This window comes from Melopsittacus undulatus, chromosome Z (genome assembly GCF_012275295.1).
Source record: "Melopsittacus undulatus isolate bMelUnd1 chromosome Z, bMelUnd1.mat.Z, whole genome shotgun sequence".
Lineage (NCBI taxonomy): Eukaryota > Metazoa > Chordata > Aves > Psittaciformes > Psittaculidae > Melopsittacus > Melopsittacus undulatus.
In genome coordinates this window covers 44,204,026-44,229,303 of record NC_047557.1, presented here as the reverse complement: position 1 = coordinate 44,229,303, position 25,278 = coordinate 44,204,026, and the positions used below count along the sequence as shown (strand labels likewise).

At 39.7% G+C, this 25,278-nt stretch overlaps 1 long non-coding RNA gene across 1 annotated transcript; it reads right to left on the bottom strand.

Annotated features, from left to right (window-relative positions):
* Positions 1-17,726: 17,726 nt before the first annotated feature.
* Positions 17,727-24,267, bottom strand: LOC115947449 (uncharacterized). The gene is made up of 2 exons (XR_004081377.2): positions 24,007-24,267; positions 17,727-22,351 (listed from the first exon to the last, which is right to left on the bottom strand). It is a non-coding gene; the product is annotated as an uncharacterized lncRNA (long non-coding RNA).
* Between the last annotated feature and the right edge of the window lie 1,011 nt (positions 24,268-25,278).

Sequence of the window (25,278 nt, the reverse complement as noted above, 5' to 3'; positions counted from 1 at the left end):
CTCTTGTTCCCTTCTGTAAACACTGGAGATCAGAAACACGATAAACAATAGAACGAACGACAGAGTTGTTAGGAGAAACTTAGCCTGGAAAAGAATTACACTGTTACATTACAGTATCATAAATAATAATGGTTGGGGTTTTTTTTAAAAAGGACAATTTAACTTCAAAGACTTCCTGTGATTTCTAACAGTTGAAACAAAATCAGATTACAAAATCTTTTTTCATTTTCTTGTATCTCCTCTCTCAAGAAGAGAGAAACCAGAACAAATGAAAACACAAGTCTCATACATCTCCAGGAAATGCTTGCATAACGCTTATTTATCTTTTAACTAACATTTGCTAACCATGGATTAGTGGAACAGCCTCTTGTAATTATGGTTACTGTTCCATTTGTGGCTATCTTCATGAGGCCAGTGAATCTTTAAATTACTGGCTGACCACCCGGGAGCACAAGTATTGAATCAGCCACATCTCCATAGGCACCACATTTGGATGATTATCCCAAAAGATGACATGCTAACACACATACACAACAAAGAAGGTTTATGCTCACAGCTTCAGAGTCACTTTCAGTCCCTGTAGTGGTTTTGAGTTCAATAAAACCAGGGTGGCCCCTGACATAATGTGTTTCATTTTAATATGGGGGAAATGGCTGGTGAAGACAGTCTTTGTTAAATGCCAGTCATTCTGACAGCTATCACATCATCCTTCAGTTGTAACCTCAGACACTGGACTGCCACAGAAGTTAGCAAACTTGCCCAAGGACAAAAAGATTTTATTTGCTTAAGGGCTGTATATATTTGAAGTAGACATGCCTTTATGTATCCATACATGTGTAGATACACACATACGCAGACAGATAAACACATGCATATACACATATATATCAACTAGAAAGAGAAACAAAACTATTTTATTCCTAAGAATTGAGATAGTTAAAGAGATTTTACTATGTGTTTGTTATTGTCTGCAGTATTGCCTCAGGGCTTACCATTAAAATCACCACTTCCAAGATAAAAGACTTCATGAAATTTATTGTGTAGATCATTCATCTTTGAAACTTAAATCTGTAGCCCCTTAGGATCAGATCACAGATCTGTTTCTCAAAAGCCTGGATCCAAAGAAATCCAGCCAGTACAATGAGGGACTCTGTGCTGAACCAGCTTTTCCTTTCTCTTAGCTCCACATTAATTTGTGCTGGCATCACAGATGCACCCAGATATAATCCGAAGGATTTACAGAGAATGTCATTCCATCTCAGGACAAGGTTCATGATAGTCAGTTTACAAATCCACAGCTCTTGCCTAAAAGTCTTTCTGCAAGCCGCACAACAGCACTGGTGACCTTGCCCTAGCCCAAGACATAGCTGTAGGCAGAGAGGCAGCATTGCACAAAACCAGCTTTCTTCTTCCAGAAAATTTGCTCTTACAAATCCATAGCTTAATAAATTATTTTTTTAGAATAGAATTTCAGAAAGAGGCCCAACACTCTTTAAAAATCCCACCCTAAGTAAACAGGAACAAGAAATCTGGCTTTTACTTAGTTGTCATTCAGTCCTTCTATAATGCACAAATAATGTGTGTGAAATATATACATACTTACAGACATGTCTTGATGGCATCTAGGAATTCAAAGAGGATTTGGTTTCCCTTTGTGCAGGGCATTATGTAAACAATGATTTAAAAGGTGGTTCTTCCCCTAGAGGCCTTACAACATGATCTTAATGCTGTGCTGATGGATAACTTGCCATCTGTGCAAACTCAGTTACCAAACCATTGCCTAATTATATATAGGCAATGCACATCTGAACGAAAAAGGTTGCAGCGTAGAGAATTCCAGGTAGACAATGCAAATGAGCTGAGATTTTGCAATTAGAATGTGTATTTTGAATTACTTCTGGGATAACCAAAATTCAGCTGCAAAGCTTTGCACAGTGTCATCTTTGCTGTGTGTGAAGATTTGGCTCTTTGTTTATACGATGTTTCTTCTATTGGTGGTGGTAAGGAGGATCTTTATTGGTTTTCCATGCAAAAATAATCATCATACATACTTGAAATGCAGATTGGCTGTACATCACGTAGAACAGGCACATCAACACTGTGCACTAATTCACAGCTGAGGTTCTTCTGGTTTGGAGGAGCAGGGCCTGAGGAGCACTAGAGGATCACATCTGCCCTGCCATAAGGATGTTGTCCAGCAAAGTAGTAGGTGCCCTAGAACATCACAAAGAGTAGCAGAGCTTGCCATGTTTATTCAGCAGATTACAGCCTTCTTGTTACCCTCTGGCTCTCCTAATGGGAGGCAAGACGTAGCAGGAGGTAAGGAGGATTTGGTTATCTGCAGGTATTGATTCCTTTGGGTTTCTCCCTTTGAGCAGTCTGTGAAAGCATTCCTGTGAAATGTCACCTCCTGCTCCCTCACCTCATGCCAAGAATGCGCAAAAGCACAATATTGTCATTTCTTCTGCATTTTTTAAACTTTCTCTGAGCAGCTCTCTGCTACCGTTATTATTGCATACCACCTGCCTGCTTCTCTGAACCAGTGGATCTGGGTTCAGAGTACAGTCATTTACACCAAATTATCTTTTAGTTTCTACATGACCTTTCCATAAAACAGATTTTCCTTGTTGACAGTTAGCAAACAAGATATTGAGGCTCACACCTTCATGTTGTTTTTTCCTTGGCCTGTGTAGTCACACATTTATCTAGCAAACATGTTACTCCTGAGACTGTTTCATTCTGGCAACAAAATGCTGCCTATGGAAAATAGCTCATTCTATTGTTTCCCTATCAAAAAGAATCTGGAGGGGGGACAAAAGAAAGTGGAACAGTTACAAGATGAAACAGGCTGTAGCAACATATAAAGGTAGCTTGCTTTGCATACCAAAACTGTTGGAAAGCATTACCAAGACATACAAAATCTGCCATTTACACCAAAAAAATTGCTTCTAACAGGACAGATGAACTAAGAAGGGCCAAGACCAAGATTACAGCTCGGGACAGAGGGAAGTCAGTCATATCAAAAACTCTTTACTACAATTTTAGATTATACCTCTACAATATTTTTTGCTGCGATGTATTAAGAATGGATAAGAAATCAAAATAGCAATTGTCCTGTATTTATTAAAATGTATTTTAGTGCATTGGTGATTTGTCATGATCAAAAATAGCTTTCATCAAAATTCTAACTTCTCTTCATTTGTGAGAGCAGACAAGTGTGTTGGTACCACATTCACTCACAATACAGATACAGTTTGGACTATAGCCAAAGGCCTAATAAAAAAAAATACACATTACAATTTTCCTGTGTCTTCACAGTAGATGTTTCTTCAGATGACTGATAACCTCGACTAACATGTCCATCTGCCACAAAAGTAAGTGGAAGGAGCTGCACCCTATGCAGTTTTCATGTTGGACTAGGAATTGACTGTTAACTATGAAAAATCCTATATTATTTGGAATTTACAGTGTCCACCATCATTGCAAGGAGCCTTGAAAGCTTTTGCAGGTTGGACTTCTAAGATTCAGTGAGGTCATGACATAGGTACACAGGAGGGCAGCTGTTTGTAGAAGTGGGTTTTGTTCTTTGCTAGTCCCCATTTTGTGACTGAGAGAAGGAGGGGTTGAGAGTCAGCGACTGGCAACTGCTCTGAAGTTGAAGCTTAAGCTAAAATTAATCTTAGAACCACAAACTGTTTCATAACGTGTTTCATAATAACAGCACTTTATTGCTTTGTGATGGTAAGTCCTTCTCCATTTCTTCACTCTGAAAAACCTCTATTGTACTGGCTTCTTCCTGTTTTGTTGAAGGGAACAGCTTGTATGAATCAGAGGTGAAACACTCTCCAGAGTTATGAATATCCAGCTATCCCTCTCTGTCTTGACTGTCCAGAAAGGCCAAAGTTGTATCTTCAAATATCTTTCAACTCTTCCACTCTTTTCCTTCTGTGTAAAGGACCCATGGCTGAAACCAGGATATTAGCCAAGTTAGTGTACAATGGAGAGACAGGCCTCCTAATGGCATGAGAACCACATAGCTGTCTGTTTGTGTCCCATATTCAGTAAAAAGCTACTTCTGCTTGTAATTTTCTCATATTATTTTTTAACAAAACTAAGTTCCCTGTTGAAGGCACACGTCAGGCAGGGAAGGGGGAAGAATATCAAATTGAAACTCCCCATACCAAACTTTGAAAATCATCTGAAGATATCACAAAGTCTTATGACACAGAAACATCAAAGATCCCAACTTAACACCTCAAGAAACAAATGGATAAGTAAGCCAGTAACGAAATTGGTGTTACTTATGAGTTGTCAGTCTTCTAAGAGCATATTCAGTCTGGTTTTAGACTTTGAGGTTCTTAAGCACTCCATTTCTTAAGTGCTTGCCTGGCTTAAAAAAAAAGACCTTAAACTCTTCAATTCTTTCTTTGGTAGTGCAGAACTTCCTGACAGCCCTCCTTGGCTCTTCTTGTAACCAGCGTTTTCACAACAGTGTTTCTGTTTTCTTTCTTGTAACAGTGGTTTTAGACTGAAAGAGTTAATAAGCAAACTATTTTACCTTAGCATAAATATGGGATTTAGAACACATATATGAAAATGTAAATCATTACTAACTCCGCTTTTCCTCCACACCAAAACAAAACAACTAATGTTCAAGGGTGGGTATGACAAGCTCATCTACAGAGCTTTCACAGTCAGTTACAGTATAATACCAAGTGTACAGCATTTATTACACGCAATGCTGGACACTGTAGGGTTTCATTGTGAATCTGCAAGCAAATTACTGTTCAGCATTTGGATGGCGTACACAGCCAACTAAGATTACCACAGAAAACATGGGACATGAGAAGAATATTGTTTTCTGACCATGAAAAGACCACACACACTGTCCATGTGGAATGCACACTGGACCATCTTCAAAAACATAAAGTTGCATTCTCTGTTACACTCACAGGCTGGTTTAATTAAATATAGGCATTAAGCTCTAAATGCGTTGGCAGTTTCACACTGAAATGATGCTGTTCTGCAAGTAACTTCCTCACTGTAGTTTATTTTTTAAAAATATTACCATATTTTTTCATTCTGCTTAAGTCTGTAGAGGCCTGCAAAGGAAGAGATTTCTGTGAATCAGAATCTTGAAAAATGCAATGTGAAGAACAGTTAATTAATTTAATTAATATTTATAAATTAAGTCATTAAAAACTTAGGTGTTCACAAGGTTTAGGCTTCAAAAGATAGTTATGGGTCATATTATAAATTCAAATAGTTATAGTTTAACATTTTAATAATGAATTTTTCTGAGAGCAGTATTTACTGTTTAATACTATTTTTATATATATACTCATATTTATACATATACTCACATAAATGCCATCTATATTTTGTTCAGTTTGCAGTGCCAAAGCTAGACTGTGGCTGAATAACTTAACTTAGGTTAAAATGTTTGTAACCAAAAATGTAGTTAAATAAAACTCACTATATGGGCTTTGTTCATTTTAGGAACATAAGCCTGAGCTATTCCCTTAACACAGGCCTTTTTCAGTTTTGAAATTTCAAGATCTGTTTAAACATCTCAAATGGTACATATAACATTGATTTTCTTCTCCAGAAGCATCCTTCCATGGATAAAAGCAATCACTGCCAAAAAGGTGTTTTTCTAATGTCAAATTACATATTCACCGAGCAAATTGCTAGGAAGTCATGACCTATACAGCTTGATGAGTTGTAGATCTGCAGGCTTACAAATTATATTACTCTGTTTTGCACAAGCAGAAAGAAAGGGAATATGAAGGTAGTCTTTGCCATTTTGCCCCATTAAAAGCAGGAGACACAAGCCTGACTGAAAGGTGTGTGCAGACTAAAATGGACATAGCAGCTAGCTGGTTTGTACGCTAAGAGAATGCCTGCCTGAGGTAACCCAATGTCTCTCTATTGAAGCTGCAGTTATGTATGCACACCCTCTTTGGCTAAGTTCACAACTTTGTCTAGACATTGTTCTTCCATTAGGAGCCATGAAATTATGTGTCTCTTAATGAATTCAGGAATCAGTAAACTTAGGGCTGAAAAGATACTGATTCTTATTGGGCAAGAAAATATCAGATGTGAGTTGGGGTAAAGGCTTTCAAGCCCCAGCGGCAGTTTAAAATCTCCACCGCAGATAGCTCCTGTTCAACTGCAGAAGCTTTCTTCTATTGTTTCTTCTATCTCCCCTGCCATCTGTAGCCAAGCAGTTTATCTGTGGGATGAGGTAGCGACAGGAGAGCTCTTCCCCAGTTGTGTGTTCTTCTGATAGCAAATTGCATTACAACTTCTCTTTTGATCTTTTTATTTGAGGACTTAACCTCTGAATTTGGGTCAGGGCTGATCCACATCTAGCAACACTTGATTTCTGGAAGCAGCATTTCTGGGTGTTTTACCTTGCTTTCTCTGTAATGAGGTGCTTGGAAGCATTTTATAAGACATATGTCTTGGTAGAGGAGTGACACAGTTGATTATACGTTATTTGTATTGCTCTGAATTTACTAGCTCTACTACTGCTTTAAGACTCAAGAGTAAAATTCTCCTAAACTCACTCCTTTGAACTTGCTACTTTGAGACAGAACTTTTGAATTCCACATGGTTACTAAATCACATCTGAGGTTAGCATGCCTCTGCTTGGGATATCTCTCCAAGACTTCCCACTAGCATTACTGTCTTCAAGGTGTCATCCTGTGGCCTGGGGAAGGTTTGCTTTCCCCCACCCTGTTAACGAATCCCAGAGATCTTGAAGCTGTTGTGAAAGACACCGATGTGCTTAATAATCTATTTCCAGGCTACCCGTGTATGATAAACACACTGAGAGGTGCAGTTTGTGTGTAAGTGACTCTGTAACTAAGGTACTGGTGCTGGCTTGAATGAAACATTCACCTTGCCTGGTAACTGTGGATACTCATCACTGTGTAAATAAACGCTCTTTAGGAGGCACAGCACTGTTTACTCCTGCTTTGAGGAAAAGGAGTATTTAAATAGATGACATAGATGGAGCCAAGTATTTAGAGGAATGGAATTACTATTCTGGTCTTTATAACTTCAGTTACACCTCTCCTGCAGCTCCATGATCATTGTTTGCCTAGGCCCTGCGGCATGATGTCTTTTGTTTTTTGTGATGTACAGGGAAAGGGCTGTCAAGCGAGCTGCCATTTTCCCAAATTGACAGCAATATATTTATTCTGTTTTGAGACTGCATCCATGCACATCTCAAGTCAGAGTTCAGTACTGAAAGCATATGTTGTTTTAATCTGCTTTATGTCTAGTATCAGTAATAGCAGCAGCAATATAACTCATTTATTTTGCCCGAATGAAAGAAGCCAAAAGCCACTCTTTTAATGATTTTTCCATTCCTGCTGTTTATATTTTTATAGTGCCTATTAATTGGAGACTATTAGTAAAACAATACCCTGTATGCTGTTTAGGAGACATGTTTAAAAAGAACTCATTAGCTAGCAAGTTGTTACAGAGAAATACGTTGGTGTTTTAAATAAATAAATAAAAAAAGAGCATGCACTCTAGCCCAGTCTTCAGCGGCTGGCACTGAAAGGAGTTCCCCCATTTTCTGAAAGCCCTTCCATAGGGGAGAGTGAGCTTACTTCCTAAGGAAATTACTCTAGAGGTGTCTGTAAGAGAAAACCAGGCACCGCTTTGCAACTCTACAACTGCAATGAGAGCAGTCATGAATGAACGCTGAGCCAAAAGAGTGATGCATGTTTACATTATGCTTACCATATTATGCCTGCAAATGCATAAAAATGTAGCTGCCATGAACAACTGCCATGTATAGTACTTAGTATTCAGGAAAGCATTTGGTTCTGGGTACAGAATGCTGTGTTGACTTTTTGCTTTAAAAAATCCTCTCAGACACAGTTGCAGGCTTGGAGAGGTGCTTTGGCACATAATGCAGCAGATGAACAGTGTCTGTCAGTGTGTTTCATTTAAAAAAAAACCACTGGTCCTTACACTGTTCTAGGACTTTAACAGAAGCAAAGCTTGCTTTGTGCTAGGCAGTCACTACATACTGCCCCAGTGACACAGGGGGAGGTGATAAATTGCATGCAAGTTTCCTTTGGCATCTGGAGAGGTTCTTCCCCTCCCTCCCACCTGGCACAGATTACACTGGTACTACTCTGTATGGTGAACGACTCAATGAATGAGCCAAGCTGCAAATTACCCTTAAAAGAAAAAAGAAACAACAAAAAACCCCAGTATTTTTAACCTGGATGTATTCCCTGATTACTTAATCTTGTGGCTTTGTGAGTACATGCACTGACACCACTGAAAGAACAGAAAAATGAGCAGGTGGAAGCTACTTACATGACCCTGCCATCAGAAAACCAGCACGGGTAAGCCATGCCCTTAGTGTAAAGAAGTCAACCAATTTATGGGTATTCAGCCTGTGATTCCTTTGGGATCAGTTAATTATACTTTCTTTTCATATTGTGAATTCTCTTATTCCTCCTAACCATTAAGTTTCCCAGAGCAATACATTTAGAGGAGTTACAAGAAATTTAAATGGATTTAGATGGTGACTGATGGAACAAACACCTTTATTATTTCTTTCAAGGCTAGCAAATCAGTCTGATAAGGTAAAAGCTTGTGCTACCAAGCCTGTAATACACTGGAATGATACAGATGAGTTTTGAAGGTAATTTTTTAAAATTATTTTTATTGGTTTGCATAGCTTAAAAAAAAAAATAGTGTCTTCACTAAGTCCATCTTGGAGAAAAAATGTTTTCACAAGCATTTCTTGCTTCCTCTTCTGCATATTCACTTTGTGATTAGTGAATTAGTGTCTTAACATTCATCACACAGTAAGTGCACTGGCTTCTTAAATAGGACCAGAACTACATGTTGATGAAGTTCTTTCAAACTCCTTGACAAGAAAATTAGTGTTATAAAGAGTGCTGAAATGGAGTGATTCAAGTAGTGCTACATTCACAACCTAATTCCTTGAGCCTGCCCATTTCCTCTGGACTTACTAACTTCTAAACCCCTTCCATACCTCATGTAGGCCGAAACAGAACAAATTAGCCCAGGCCTGAAGCAAGCTGGCATTCAGGCAAACCTGTAAATCGTGGCACAGGTAGTACACTTACTGTGAAGTTCTGTGGTCAGCAAAATAGGAGTCTGCAGGCAAACAGGAGATTGGTAAATTCTGTACCTAATTTCTGTGACCATTATGCAACGTGTGCAGCCAAGTATAACAACATCCTGTGCTACTGCACAGGCACAAAGCACTCCATCCCTGATGGCAGCAATGGTGGAGGGAAGGGGGAAGCAAACAAATAGCAGTTTCTGACTGCACCAGAACCCAACCAAATTCCTAACCTAACTCTGAGTTAACCTGCATGTACCAGGTTAACTCTGGGTTCTCAAATACTTTAAACCCACATTTGCATCTTGTAGCTAATTATAGGCTGTCTGTGAAGACATCAGGTGGTCTTGAAATACCAATATTTTACACCTAGGTGATGTGTATGACCAGCAGGTCTCACCAATTAACCTCATTTGTGAAGAAATTCAGACAGAAACCATCATAAACATTTTGCTCACAGTTTTCCTCATGTTTTTGAACAATCAGTCCTGAGGACTTTCACTGACTGTACTCACAGTAACTCTTGCATTTGTTAGTTTAATGTATTTTGCACTCTGTGCAGACAGATCAGTCAGTGAGTGTGTTGCTCCTCCAGTAAGAACCAAGGGAAGGTATGTGGTAGCAAGCTCCCCATTCCCTTGATTACCCTCAGTGTATTTACGCGCCAGAGTAACGACTGGATGACAAGCTTCTGTTCTTCATCAGAAATTTTACAGATCCCTCATTAGAGAGGTTTTAGGAGCAGATAACCTCTGCTTTTTAAAGTCCCGCTTTGGGTGGACAGGCACAAAGAAAACAGTATAAAGTTGGTAGTTGTAAATTTAGAGACAGAAAAGAGTCAGCAGAGGATTAGACAGCCTCGGGAAATTCAGCTGGCAGGCTGCATCAGTTACAAATGGCAAGAGAGGGAAGGGAGTATAAAATGCATTCTTTATATCTCTATTCTGTGAAGTTCTCTGAAAGTCAGCTTCATTAGAAACTTTATGTCTAGTGATCAAATCTGGGTATTTTTACATCCCATAGCATAACATTAAGTGTCAGATCTTGAGGATTTAGCCCAGTGTTCACTTCCAGGCTGCACTGGGACAGTATTTTTAGGGGTACAGGATGCCAGCTCTGAAGATCAAGTACATGGAGGTAAAGAATGCTAGGGCGATTTTTGGATAAGAGTGGGTTAAATCACTGTAATCTGGTCAAAGAGTTGAGGGATTTACTACTGAGGGTTTGCTTAAAAACTAAGTCAGTCCCAAGAGAGATTTTCAGTGATGAATGTGTGAGTTTTAACAGACAGACAGCTTGGAAGAAACCTAAATATCACCCTGGCTTAGCCTTCTATTTTGTTTTGGTTTTAATCATACTCTTCCATATTTACTGAACAACAACAAATCATCTTGCTCCTAAAGTCTGCCCACAGTACTTTCCAACTCCTAACTGCATTTTTTCAATTCACTTTATGTGGAGATGGAAAAAAATAATAGGCTATGATTCAGGCAAGATGGGAGTATTTGAGTCCAGTTCATTATTTGGATGAGGAGCCATCAACATAGCCTTAGCTGTTGGGAAGATACACAGAGTCTTCTGCAACAAAGCAGCGTGTGAAGCACAGAGATATGCAGAAACAGAAATTATCATCCTTTGGCAAGATCTGCCCCTGAGAGTTGTTTGTGTGCTTACCTAAAGTGTAGTTCTCTGCATTAAACTGTTCTTAGACCTGTAGCTGCTGTACAATACACAAGCCAGACCTATTTCCTGTGACTTGCTACCTAAATAGGTGGTGGTGTTTGAGGTAGTAAGCATTGAGAAACAGGAGATGAAGAGCAAACATCCAAAGGCCTTTGACACATCAGTTCAAAACACCTGTGAATACCCTATTGGCAGCAGCAATCACACCATAAAATGCTTCGGCATTTTCATCACCTGTAACTTCTTCTTTCATCTCGTTGTTATTGGCTAGTGTGCCATGCATACCTCCAGTAGTCTGCAATTCTGGTAGCTGGAGAAGGTGGCAGTAGGCTAGCAACAGTATTTTAGGCTGTACAGATTGGCTGCAAAAGGACATAAAAATATTCTCAGTCATGTTGTTGAATAACACAGTCAGGCTGTCACAGCTAAGGGGAAGTGAATGCAAGAAGGATAAATAAATTTCTGCACAAACAATGGATCTACTAATTAGTCTTCCTTGGCAGAGACCAAACTGCTCAAAACTAATGCTGTACCTACAAAGCATTCTTCAGTCCTGTGCCTTACAGCAGACAATTGCACAATTTTAACTCTTTTGTCTGAGGAAATTGGAAGCACGGAATTATATAGTCTGACTGTTCAACTATTTTAACTGGATTTGATGTAAATTTCACATAATCCTGCAAATGACTGAAATATGTCCAGGAAACTAAGACTCGTTAGTGCTTTTTTGAATAGTCCAACTCATTTTTTTTTTCTATATTCAAAGGCACTGCTTCTTTTGTTATCCTATGTGACATGATCAGAAGGGGGACATGGAGAAGCTTTGCTTCTCAGCACTAGAGAGAGACTGAGACTCTGAAAAAGCATAGGTAAGATAACACAGTCTTTACACAGGCTACACTACCCATTCGATGGATGGTAAATAAATAGATTGTATCTAATTTCATTTTTTTAAAGGTTAATAGAAGTAGTTATGTTGTAGTAGTAGTAGTAGTATGCTTGCTCTGATCAAGGACTCAGAAGCATCTGAAAAGTTTCTTGTTGATTTATGGTGTTATGTTGCTTGCCTGTTTTTCTGTTCTAGCAAATATAATGACAACTATTGTTTTCTATGCTTTTTTGATGGGATGATTCTCCTTACCTTTCAATGCTCTTCCAAAGCCATGATGTTGCAGTGACATGCCACTCAAGAGTGAAACCACTCTACCTATATGCTCTGCTAGCTCCTAGGGCCAGAGTGGAGCAGTGTTGATCTTCACATGCTTTTCCTGCTTCCCCTGGGTCGTGACAGACATATGCTGATAAAAGCAAACAGAATAGGTTGTCTGCATTAGTTTTAGGGTGATCTTTGAAGTGCAGTAGCTGATATTAATGAATAATTCAGAAATATCAGAAAAGGAATTATTTGATCTTAAACTAAACTACAGGTGAAGTAATATTAGTGAATACTGAAGTTCCAACAATTATTTTACTTGAGAATGAGTCCTTAGGAAGATAAAAAGGATCATTTATGCAGTCTTGATGTTTAAAACAGTATAATTTTATACAGCTCTTACGCCATCTCTGGACACAATCCACATTATTAGTTGGTCTACACTGCAAAACAGCATTTTAAGGATAACAGGAATGGCTTGATCGTTTATTATAGATGATGAAGGCCACATTTCTTTCTCCTCTGACTTTCTCCTCTGCCTTTCAAATATTTAGATTCTCATCTGCAGCCCTTCGCCACCAAGCAGGCTCCCAGACTGGGCTGCTGTCGAGGGTCAATCGCAGTGCCTCTCCCTTGCTCTGGGTCATTTGTTGTGGCAACTCTGGTGCCTATACAGCGGCCTAGTGAAATAGATTAAGAAACTGACCTAACTGAAAGGTAACCTTAACGAAAAAAGGAAAGACTGGTTATCAGCCCTCAAGAACTTTGCTTTGGCTGCCCCACTATCACCAGCTCTCAGCCCTGATCTGGTTTAAATGTAGTCATATCACAAGAACACCTCCCTAGTTACTTTGCTTTCAGCCATGCACACCAATCAGTCAATGGCCTTGGACTGACTTGCATACTATGGGACTACAACAGCTGCAGCAGTCAGTCACACAAATATTTATTGTTTTCTGAGATTTCTTGCTCATCTCCTTTTGAGCATAACCACTAGCACTTGTATTTTTCCTTCAGTATACTAGTGACTTACTTTTTTTTGCTTTTTGAGAGGCAAAATCTAGAGAGATGAAGATACAGACTTCATTACTTCCTCTTAGCTGTTTTATCTTATGATGGAGATTATTTTCTAGAATACAGTGGTGTTAGTATACAAAGCTCTTGCAGCCAGATTGCAGAAAAGCCAGTATTTGTTCAATTTTAGTATTCAGATATGATACAGAATTGTAAGATGTTCATAACATTGTTCGTACATACAAAGAAATACCATTTTGAAACTATATTAAAAGAATCTTAAAGGCACATTATTAAGCACTGTAAGACCAGGAAATGTCAAAATTTCGTGCAAATTTTTAACCTTCATTCTTAACCTTGAATTATGTACAAACTATTATTTAAATATAGTCTTGTTTTTCAAGTTAGAAAGCAAAATATTTCCCAACATTTTCAGATTTTTAATAAATTAAATGTATTATAGCATCATGAATAGTGTCTGAATAATATTTTGTATGTATCACTGTCATTACTGTAATTTTAAAGGGGTGCAGTATGACAAATACTGTTTTACGTAGTTCTGTATTACAGTCACTATTGATAAAAGCTGGTTTAGGGTTTTGCTCTTACATATGCTATCTAAAGCTTTGCAACTGATAGTGCTTAAGTGGAATACCAGAATAGTTGGTGGCTTTTCATGTGTGTCAAGGTCTAAATAATTTTTTGTAAGCTATAAAAGATCGACTGGGAGGCCACGTTTTTACTTAAAAAATAAATCAGAGTTAAATACTCTGATTTCTCCATGATCATGCATCTTTTAAAAGTCTCCCTTTATGTTAAAAATTTTAGCTGGAAGTGCCTTCCCAGAGATTTAGAAGTCCTAACCACCCAGTGCTGTACTGGATGGTGTCCACATTAGCTCAAATGATCAGGCAGAAAGAATAGCAGAGTTCAAATCTTTGATATGCACACTTTAGCCTGTGTAGGTATAAATATAAGTACCAAGCCTAAGTACATACTAATCTGACCTCTACACAGCAGTGTGCAAGCTACAAACATTCTTGAAAGTACATTTAACTAAAATAATTAAAATACATTTAAGAGCCTTACCATTTAAAGAAAGGCCTTTCCATGATGGATCTTAGTATAGACTTTTACTGAGAAGAGTTGAAGAGTAAACACCTCAGTACTCGCTACATTGTACATCATGGCTCCTTTTTCCATACCATTGACTGCAATTGAAAAGTAAGTATTCCTAATCCTGAACCTCTTCAACACAGACTAAAAATAAAATACCTTTTCCTTTTCAAATATAAGCTTTTTTAGGAAAAGTCTTACAACAATTTAAAAAATGTTCCATAACTCCTACATTCATTGTAAAGAGCTCGCCTTTCTGTAGTGCTTTGTGTTTACTGGCTGTTATTTTAAATGCAGACTTTACATTACAAAGCTGGAGCTTAGTTTCATGAAGCGCAAAGCAGAGGCAACTATTGAAAACCACTTAACCAGTGTTAGACTAATATAACCATTGGTCAGCACTATTTGCCTCTTAAGTTAGGACCTAATTCCTAATGTGATCCCTAAGCAGCCTCTGGTTTATTTTGGTGGGTTTTGCCTTTGGAATCTACTGCCTTCTTCACCACAGAAAACAATTGATGTCTTTCTCCCTCTCCCTCAGTTGTGTCACACCCAAAACTGTAAGCAGAGCTGGAGGGATCAGTTCAGAACAAATACAAGCTCAAAGCAGGCATTGCTGGCAGTTTGCAAGAGTGTAACGGCTTTATTCCATTGTTTCCTCCTTTTTATTTTTTTCTTTTTTGGCCTAGTGCTGCATGTTCTGATTCCTGCAGGGACTGGAAGTGGAAGTAGGGAAATGCCATAAGAAAAGCTGTTTATGGAGGACTGTTCTGCAGCTCAGAAGCACTAGAAATCTCAGGAGGACCCTTGCATACATGAGGTTTTCTGCCTAGTTCTACAAACCAAAGAGTGCAGTCAAAGTTTCAGGTCAACATTCACGTAACAGTTGATAATTATTGTTGTTTGTTTATGCTGTAGCAAAAACAAAGTGGTACCACAAAGTTAGGTAGAGTGTAAAAGAGACTTTCTGTTTCAACATTCAGATTAGCAATGGACTTTATTAAAAGTGTAATATGTCATTTGTACTGCAATAGCTTAAAAAAAAGAGGCAGGATCATAACCCTCTTCAAGTACATACAAGAAAAAAGCTTGATTAGACATAGAGTAGGAAAACTATGACCAAATAGCTTCACCTTATTGTCAAGCAAGAACACTGTATTCTAAGATATCTTAATTAATCCTGAAAATGTGTATACTAAAAGAGAGCAAGGTCCCTTTGCTCTCCTGTGAGATTACGTGCAGCTGAAGTAAACCAGAAATAGCTGGAATGCCATAAATTCAGACCCTTTCATTTGAATTCACTTTCAAGTGTTATCAAACCCCTAAAAGATAGTCCCTATCCTACATTTCAATTTAATACCTAAACACAAAGATGCTTGTTCAAACCAGTCTCCTGAAACACATGAAAACTAAACATTTTTCACTTAACCACCCTTTACCCATCAGATTACTACAACAGCTCTCAAGGTCTTAAATATCCTTCCCCCAATATAGATCTAGATAATGTCCTTTGACGACTTAGGAGACACACTGAACTCAACCTAAGTATTAAATCCCATACATCATCACTGGCTTTTTTGGAATTGAGTTTTTAAGATAATTTAGTCCTTTATATGATTTGAAAACTTCAATTTATGAAAGGTATTTATAGCTAATATAATCTTTTATGAGAGGTGGTCAACATTTTACTGAAGACACTCTGCTTCAGCAAAATCTCTCCTGCTTTCCAGAAATTTCTTGGTGCAAGGAAAATGAGATTTTCAACAGCTCAGGTTTCAAATGGAAATTCAGCAAAAACTGGAAGAACAAAACTGAGGAACTGGTTTGAAGCATAAGAGAAGGCTTTAACTGAAGGCTCAGTTATACTTGTAGATATTTTTGTCACTCCTCTTCCTTCCCCTATTTGGTTTTTGTTTTGGATTGGTTTTGTTTATTTGTTTTCTTTTCCAACATCAAACTGGAAGAGGCATGTAGGGCATAGGTATGAGAAGAAGAAATGTAAAAAGAAATCACGTGTAGGTTTGGGTGGCCTGGAAACTACTGTACCTATTTCAAAAGGTGCATGCTTCAGCAAAAAAAAAAAAAAAGTGGTTTCAAAGCTCCTGTCCTGTCTCCCACCTGTGTCTGCCAACTCATACCAAGACCTTGCTGCTCTTAGCATTCAAACCCAAAACTACAGCACCCAGAGCAGCCCTTAATTTTTAAATTTCAGTTTTCACTGTGGGATAAAGGAGCAGCCTGTTCTCAGCATGTCCAAGCTTTTGTGTATGAGAAGATGATGGCATCCTGCCCTTAATCTGCTTATTGTTTGAGGAAGAAGGGATGGAAAAACTTCAGTTGCACAGCGAGGGTAACAAGTTATGATCACTAAATTTTTCTTCATATGAGTGGGTCTACATATTGTACCCACATTTATCAGCTATTGTGAAAGAAAGAGATGGAGTATTATATATTTCTGTTTTCTTTTTTGCTTCATATCTTACTAACATCAGAAAACACAAGTTCTGAACAGATTCCTTTTGGTCTCATAGAGACATCTGGGTGATTCAACCAGCCAAGACAGTTTTTATCTACTGTAACAGCTAAATATGAAGTATTAGGAATTTTAGATTTGAATGCATTTTTAGGTCGTGTATTTCCTGCTTTTCTTTTCATATAAGAAAAGCATTTTCCAAAAAGACATTTATTACATAGCAAGAGTTAACAATTACTCCCTAGTGATACATATATAACTTACATGACAGTTTTGCAGGCTTTGTAGGTCAACAGTATATTCTTTAATGAAAGAAGCAAAAATCAGAGTTACTGTTGTGACGCAGGCGCTGAAATCTTGGTAACAGTCACAGAGCAATGTGAAACCCCTGTAAATCATGACTCACTCACAAGGCAACCAAGGCAAAGGATTTCCCCAAACTACTCTTATTTTGCTAAGAGTGTCATCTTGTGGAATTCTTGGAACACTCTTTGGCCCTGATTGGCAGCTGAAGAGGAGGATTAGTTTTCCTCCTGGTGGAGTAATCCATTATAGCTGAGGGTGATTGCTTTTTAAAAAGCAATGTGTCAACAAAACCAAAGAAAATGTGGTTCCCTGACATCTACTGCTAATGAGACACCATTCTTTTGTTTGCTCTCCAGAGGTATTTCCTAATGACAAAGCTGGGGGAGTGGAGGTTTTTACACCCTACAGCAGCTGTGTAGACTTTGATATGAAGCTGCTGTAATCTCAAATCAAAAGCCACTTAACACCCATAGGACTGTACAGGTTTCATTACACCTTACAGGTCTGATTCCCCAATTTGATATTATCACAGTTATCCTCATCTACAAAGCTCCATAGTGCTGATAGTGACAACCTCAACCAAAGCATGGGTTTTCCACTTGGTGTCACACTACAAGAGGCTTTTTGTCAGATTCAGTAATTTTGTCAGCCTTTCTCTGGCGCTTGACAGTATTCTAGGCCACTGTACTGCCAAAGCAGCAATAATAAAAAATTCCAGTTCTGAGAATGGAATTCATTTCCTGTAACCAAAGCTGTATTCTGTGGTGTAGGCCAAAAGGCATGTTCATTTCTCTTTAATTATCTAAAGCAATTAATGTTCTAAAGCATTCTTTTGAAGTAATACACCAAGAAAGTATGGGTTAGAAGCTTTAATGACATTATGTAGGTCAGCAGACAAGGACAGTTTTCAAAGTGCAGTTCAGTACAGTTCATTACATAGTGACTTAAAATTTAATCTTGTGTCATTCAGTCCAGACAGCTTTTGCATAGAATATTCAAACTAAATATAAAAGGCTAGAATAGCAGGTATCTGCAGATCTGGAACTATTGCTCTCCTTTATTTGGTATGTTTCATGACTCTTCACTCTGGACAGATACCTTCTATTGGTAGCATACAGGAACCTGGCTTGAAAAAACTATTCTTTATAAAGAACAGGAGAAAAAAAAAGGTGATCTTTCTGTTCTGTTGTGTACAGATTCTGAATTGTGACTCTTACGCAATCCATGAACAGGTCAAAATGAGCAGCTTTGCTAGTTTTGAAAACAGCAATGAACTCTTTAGCTAGCTCATAATTCTAGGGCTCACTCAGATGGAAGAGTTCTGTTGAATAAATCAACAGCACTACTTCATTCAAGAGCAATTAATTCTCAGAGAAGTCAATGCAGCTGGAAATAAGCCCATGGTTCTAACAGGCTGCGGTTTTCAAAGCTCATCCATCCAGATATCATGTAGCCTCAGTTTGCAGTCAAATTACTGCACAAAAATATACTGTCACAGGTATTTTAGAAGCATGAATTCTACCAGGATATAAACACTCAGCATTGCTATGTGAGGTCACAGGTTTTAAAGTGGATTCTTGTTTGGATTATTCTACATTGAGGGGCTTCTAGCCTTCTCCAAAGTGGAGGAAATTAATCAGTTCCCAAAATCAAGGACACCATGTGTAAATAGAAAATAAAAGTCATAGGTCAGCAAGGAACTGGAAGATCCACTATCTCTACTGCTAGTGCAAGCTGAAATGGCAGAAGCTCCAGCCACCCATCTAGAGGAAAAAAAAATAACTTTTCTTCAAAACAGAGCTCAATGGCAGTAGTAGCAATAATGACAAGATACAGAAACATGAGTAAACATTCAATACAGATTCATAAACATTTATGTGTGTGTCTTTGAGTAGTGAATACTAGCCTATTTGTCTAAACAATTTGGTACAGATGAATACAGAATGCTCAATAGCATGTCACTGAACTTCACTAATACAGATGTTTTCTTAACTTTTCATTAAGCAAAGATTTAGTAGCAGAGCATTACAATGTACTTTTATATTAGTGTAATAGCACAGTGAGTGCTAAGACTCCATTTACTCATTTACTAGTGCATTAAATAATATCATTAATAAACTGCCAAAATAAATGTAGAAAGTGTATTGTGATGCATGATTCTTGGGGGAAGCAGGAGAGAGTTGTTCTGTGCATTCCTTCCCTACTTTACAAAATAAAAGGCAAAATTTTTTCATTGTTATTCAAGAGGAAATACTCTACAACAGTGTCTTGGGTTGCAATTTATAATGCAGTATTTTTACCCAGACTCATTAAATATTGTAGAGAAGACTAACTGGCTGCTCGTCCACCAATGGAACATGAAAGTACTTGACAAAAGGAAAAGGCAAAGAAACCATGCAAAACACAATCATAATCTTCGTGAGGCAAGTAGCTGGCATCTATATAGGGAGAAAAACACTATGGCTAATATGCCAAGAGCAGTCTTTCAGTTCTTATGCTTCAGAGCCTAAACACACCAGCAAAGGACAAAGCAGATATCTGTCCTGCCATCTACAGATGGACAACTAAAAACCTGACAAGGAGAGGAAAGTCCGGCTTTCTTCTGAACAGTTTGGCATTCAGATGCACTGAACTTCCCTGTACTGAGCTGCCAGTTTGTTAAAATGAGAAGATGCGTAGGTAGAGATAATATCTTTCATTAGTCCATCTTGTACAGCTTGAGGGAAAATAATAACTTTTGGGTGCAGAAACCTTTCTGTTATTAAAAACTCCCTTCAAAAGATACACCTGGGAACTGAAATGTAACTGCAGCAGACACTAGAAACCCTGGATTCATTAGCAGTTTCAGGGCATACTTCCCCTGTTCTGTTTTCTCTTCCAGCTACCTCCAAAACCCTCTGTGTGTTCCCTAGGCAATAAATTACCTGTCTCTCAACTATCTCAGGAGATAACACCTCTTAACACCTCTCTACTCCAGAGGCCCAAATAACTTTCCTCTCATTTCTAGTTAAACTCCGCATAATTAAATTCATAGGCACTGCTCTTAACTTGCAGGTAACTTTAAAGTTCGATATTTCTCTTTCAGAGCTGCAGGAAGACTTGTGTACCCATGAGTATGCCTGGATTCCCAACTATACCATTTGTTCCAATTTTAAATGTCAACGTGACTTACAAAACTGCCCTTGGGTGTATTCTTTGCACATGTGACCCCAATATCCCAACACTACCATCACTCTATTTTGAAAGTGGAGCATAGTACATTTAGTAGCAGATTATGGCATAGGAAATCCCCTTGCTTATGGTGGCTACCAGTGTCCTTGGAATCACTATATGGAGAAAAGCTGGTTACTTAGCTCTTCTATAACACTTCTTCAAGCAGCAGACAGGCAGAAAAGACCTGTCAGCAAAACCTTATTAGAGTTCAATGACTTAGCAAGGCCATTCCTGCTCATGTTCCCAAGGGATTTTTCACCAAATCCCAAGTCCATATTGGAAGAGGGGTGTCTCTCTCTCCCATGGAGAGGTATGGATGTGGGAAACGCTGCAGTAGAAACAAGATGTTTACAACCTGCCATACTCTTCCGCACATCCTCCTCAACATACATCTCAAGTCCTCACCGTGGTTTCAGTTAGTACAAGGTATGACTCCTTTCTTAGACCAAGATAAATTCTTTACAACCACTCAGATACATGATGCTGCTTCTGTTGCTTTGCTGCACCACATGAAATCTTAGGTCTGATGGAGATGGTTTGCATCATCTTTAGGCTGATTAAACCTAGACAATTATCAAAAGGCCACATACATTGGCTGACACATATGAAATTCACAGGTCCAGCTTGAGGCTGATGGAGAAGAGACCATGCAGAAGATCTGCTTCTGTTTTGCCTTCTGTCACTTGCATTCTTTCTAGGACTCCACTGTATTTACTGCATGAGCACACCAGAAACCACGTGTGCTAGGTTAATTATTTCAGTAAACTTGAGAAACCTCTTAGGCCAGCTATGACCATTAGGGTAGAGATGGCTTAAGAAGTTTCTTGGGCTTATTGAGCTAATACCAAGCCTGGATACCATTTATTTGCTTTCTGCAAACATTTGCCTTCAGTTCTACATTTCTGTTAGTATGGTGGGAATCCTTGATATGACACTGGGTCTTGTAGCCTTAATGTGGCATTCAAACTAAATCATCAGTCTTAGTCAATGAATATATACTATTGAAGACTTGTGGAAGATGGGCTAATTCTTAGCTTATTAAGACTACACCTCAGGTAAGACTACTCTTACTCAAAAACTTTATAAGCAATATCTTTAATATAAGTCAGTGAATTCTGAATTTACTTGTAAGATTAGCAAGTGTATTTTTTTTCTCACAAGGAAATGGGGGTAAGGTAAAACATTTCATGTTTGACAATGGCCATACTTTTGCTGGAAAGCTTACTGCATTGCACTATGATACCAAAGTAAAGTGGGTAAGAAAATAATGAGATTTGATAACAACTGAATATGATTTAAAAAGGTGGAACAGAACTCTTTTCTAGTGACATATAGATGAGCTTGAAGTGAAGACTTCAGGGAAGGATTACACAGAAAACGATCTGAGAACTACAGCGGAGTCTATCTGGAGCGCTAGTAAAAAAAATGCAACAATTGAAAATAAGGCAAACTCCATGCTCGGGTCTGTAGAGGGAAGTAGTGTGTGTTAGTCTTGATTCCACACCATTTGTACCAGCTGTGGAGAATCATGGGAAGACTGATAACAACCGTTAGAAATTTAGAAAATATGCCACTGGAGAAAGGTTGAAAGAATAGTCTTGAGACTGAAAACTGAGGAAAGACATGGATAATCTAATTTTCTGAGGTTTATGTAATGAGAAAGGAAATAAACTTTATGTTTGCTGTTAAAAGGACAAGAAATTATATGACTAAGTTATAGAAAAGGAAATTTGGGTTAGACATTGGGAAAAAAACCCTTTCCAGTAGCCAGAGCCAGTTTGGGCAGAAAGATTGTGGAGAGGGATTTTAAAACGCAGACTGGGCAACCATCTTCCAGGAATATCATATGAATCAATCCTGTGTTCAGAAGGAGGACTAAGCAAATGACCTAGCTAGCCCTAAGACTTCTGACAGTGTTTTTTGAGGAACCTTTGCCCTTTGAACATCTGTTTTCTTAGGGTTTCTTGTACCACCAGCTTTTGCAAGATACTCATTATACCAATAGCAAGGACCACCAGACTTACATACACAGCTGTGCTTCCTCTCTACAACAATTGAAAGCAAACCAGTCAATGTCTTTCATGAGGTTACCCTGACCATGGAGTCAGTTTTCTTAATCTTAGCTAGTCTTAACAGCATCTCCAAAAGAGGTGTGATGTATGGTCACTGACATTGTGGCCTTGTCACATGCTCAGAATGGTGTTCTTCACAGCACCACCTGTAGTTGCAACCAAGATAGCTTGAGCTGAAGAGCTTCAACACTGACCTGAAAAGGAAAGTACAGAATTGGGTTGAATATGGTCTTTACTAGTACAGGAAAAAAAGGAAATGAAATGGGATAAAATCCTGCAGCATGGTGCTTCTGAAAGAGGGGATGCCTGGTTTTTAGCAGCAAGGTCAGCTTTGGCTTAGTTTTGCCATTTTCCCTTTCATAGAATCATAGAATAGTTAGGATTGGAAAGGACCTCAAGATCATCTAGTTCCAACCCCCCTGACATGGGCAGGGACTCCTCACACTAAACCATATCACCCAAGGCTTCATCCAACCTGGCCTTGAACACTGCCAGGGATGGAGCATTCACAGCCTCCCTGGGCAACCCATTCCAGTACCTCACCACCCTCACAGTAAAGAATTTCTTCCTACTTATATCCAATCTAAACTTCCCCAGTTTAAGTTTCAACCCATTACCCCTTGTCCTGTCACTACAGTCCCTAATGAAGAGTCCCTCCCCAGCATCCCTGCAGGCCCCCTTCAGATACTGGAAGGCTGCTATGAGGTCTCCACGCAGCCTTCTCTTCTCCAGGTTGAACAGCCCCAACTTTCTCAGCCTGTCTTCATATGGGAGGTGCTCCAGTCCCCTGATCATCGTCTGGACTTGTTCTAATAGTTCCATGCCCTTTTTATGTTGAGGACACCAGAACTGCACACAGTGCTCCAAGTGAGGTCTCACGAGAGCAGAGTAGAGGGGCAGGATCACCTCCTTCGACCTGCTGGTCACGCTCCTCTTGATGCAGCCCAGGATACGGTTGGCTTTCTGGCCTGTGAGTGCACACTGCTGGCTCATGTTCATTTTCTCATTGACTAACACCCCCAAGTCCTTCTCTGCAGGACTACCATGAATTTCCTTTTTGCCCAACCTGTAGCAACTTCATTCGCCAGCTCCTTCAGGACCCGCGGATGGATTTCATCAGGTCCCATGGACTTGTGCACATTCAGGTTCTTAAGATGGTCTTGAACCAGATCCTCATGTACAGTGGGCCCAAGGTCTAGGTTTTCACAGTCCCTGCGTCTGCCTTCCAAGACTCGGGTGCTGTGGTCAGAGCCTTTGCCAGTGAAGACCGAGGCAAAGAAGTCATTCAGAACATCAGCCTTCTCCAAGTCCTGTGTTGCCAGTTCTCCTGAAAGTTTCCGTAGGGGGACTACATTGTCCTTAGTCTGTTTTTTAGCTGCTACATACCTATAAAATCCCTTCCTATTATCATTAACATCCCTTGCCAAGTTTAGCTCCAATTGGGCCTTAGCTTTCCTAACTTGGTCCCTAACTACCCTGACAACATCCCTGTACTCATCCCAGGCCACCTGTCCTTGCTTCCCCCTTTTAGAAGCCTCTTTTTTCCTGTGAATTTTTCTCAGCAGTTCCTTATCCATCCAAGGAGGTCTCCTGGCCCTCCTGCTGCACTTCCTTCTAGTTGGGATGCAACACTCCTGAGCTGGTAGCAGGTGATCCTTGAATATTAACCAGGAGTCTTGGGCCCCCTGCCCTCTAGGGCTATATCCCATGGAACCTTGCTAAGCAGGTTCCTGAAGAGGCCAAAGTCTGCTCTCTTGAAGTCCAGGGCAGTGAGTTTACTGCACGCTCTTCTCACTGTCCTGAGGACCTCGAATTCGACCATCTCGAGACCACTGCATCCAAGACTTACCTGGAGAGCCACATTTCCAACGAGCCCCTCCCTGTTGGTGAGCGCGAGGTCAAGCAGGGCACCTCTCCTGTTTGGCTCCTTTATTGCTTGCAGAAGGAAGTTGTCTTCCACACAATCGAGAAACCTCCTGGATTGCTTGTGCCGGGCTGTACCATCGCTCCAACACATGTCGGGGTGGTTGAAGTCCCCCATGAGAACAAGGGCCTGTGAGTGTGAGGCTTTTCCTATTTGTCTGTAGAGTTCTTCATCCACAGGTTCCTCTTGATCAGGCAGTCTGTAACATATCCCCACAGTAATGTGTCCCGTCACCGATTTCCCCTTAACCCTGACCCACAAACATTCTGTTAACTGATCACCTGTCCCCAGACAGAGCTCCATACTCTCCAGCCTATCCCTAACATAAAGGGCAACTGTCCATCCCCTCCTACTGGGCCTGTCTTTTCTAAAAAGCCTATAACCTTCCATTCCAACACTCCAGTCAAAGGAGCCATCCCACCATGTTTCTGTGATGCCTATTATATCATAGCCCTTAGATGTGCCCACATCTCTCTAATTCCTCTTGTTTATTCCCCATGCTACGGGCATTTGTATAGAGGCATCTGATCCGAGCTCCAAATGAAGCCAGCTCAGTGGCTGGAGCGGCTAGAATATTACTGCATTGCTCAGAGTATTTATTATAGGTGCCGGCAACTGACTGGGTGTGTTGGGATGGAATGATGCTCACCTCCCCCAACACAACTAGTTTAAAGCATCCTTGAGAAGTCTGGCAAGCCTCCCAGCAAAGCCACTCTTCCCTTTCTTTATCAGAGCAGCTCCACCAGCCCCCAGGAGGCCTGGCCTACAAATGTTGGCCCCATGTCCAAGACACCCAAGCCCTTGACTATGACACCACCCTTTTAACCATTCATTAACTTGTCCAATCCTTCTTGCCTTTGGAAGGTCCTCCCCTGTGTCTTGGAGAATTGTCAAAAAGACTATCTGAGCTCCAGAACCCCTGACCACCTCTCCCAGAGCTCTGTAGTCCTTCTTTATACTCCTCAGGCTACTACTATCTATATCCCTAGCACCCACATGTATCACTAGAAGTGGGGAATAGTCCATGGGACTTGCTAGAGCAGGCAGCCTCTCTGCAACATCCCTGATCTGTGCCCCAGGTAGGCAACACGCCTCCCTTGTGACCGGGTCAGGCCGACAGATGAGCGCTTCTGTCCCTTTCAAGGCAGAGTCCCCTACTACTACAACCCGCCGCTTTTTCCTGGTGGCACCAGTAGA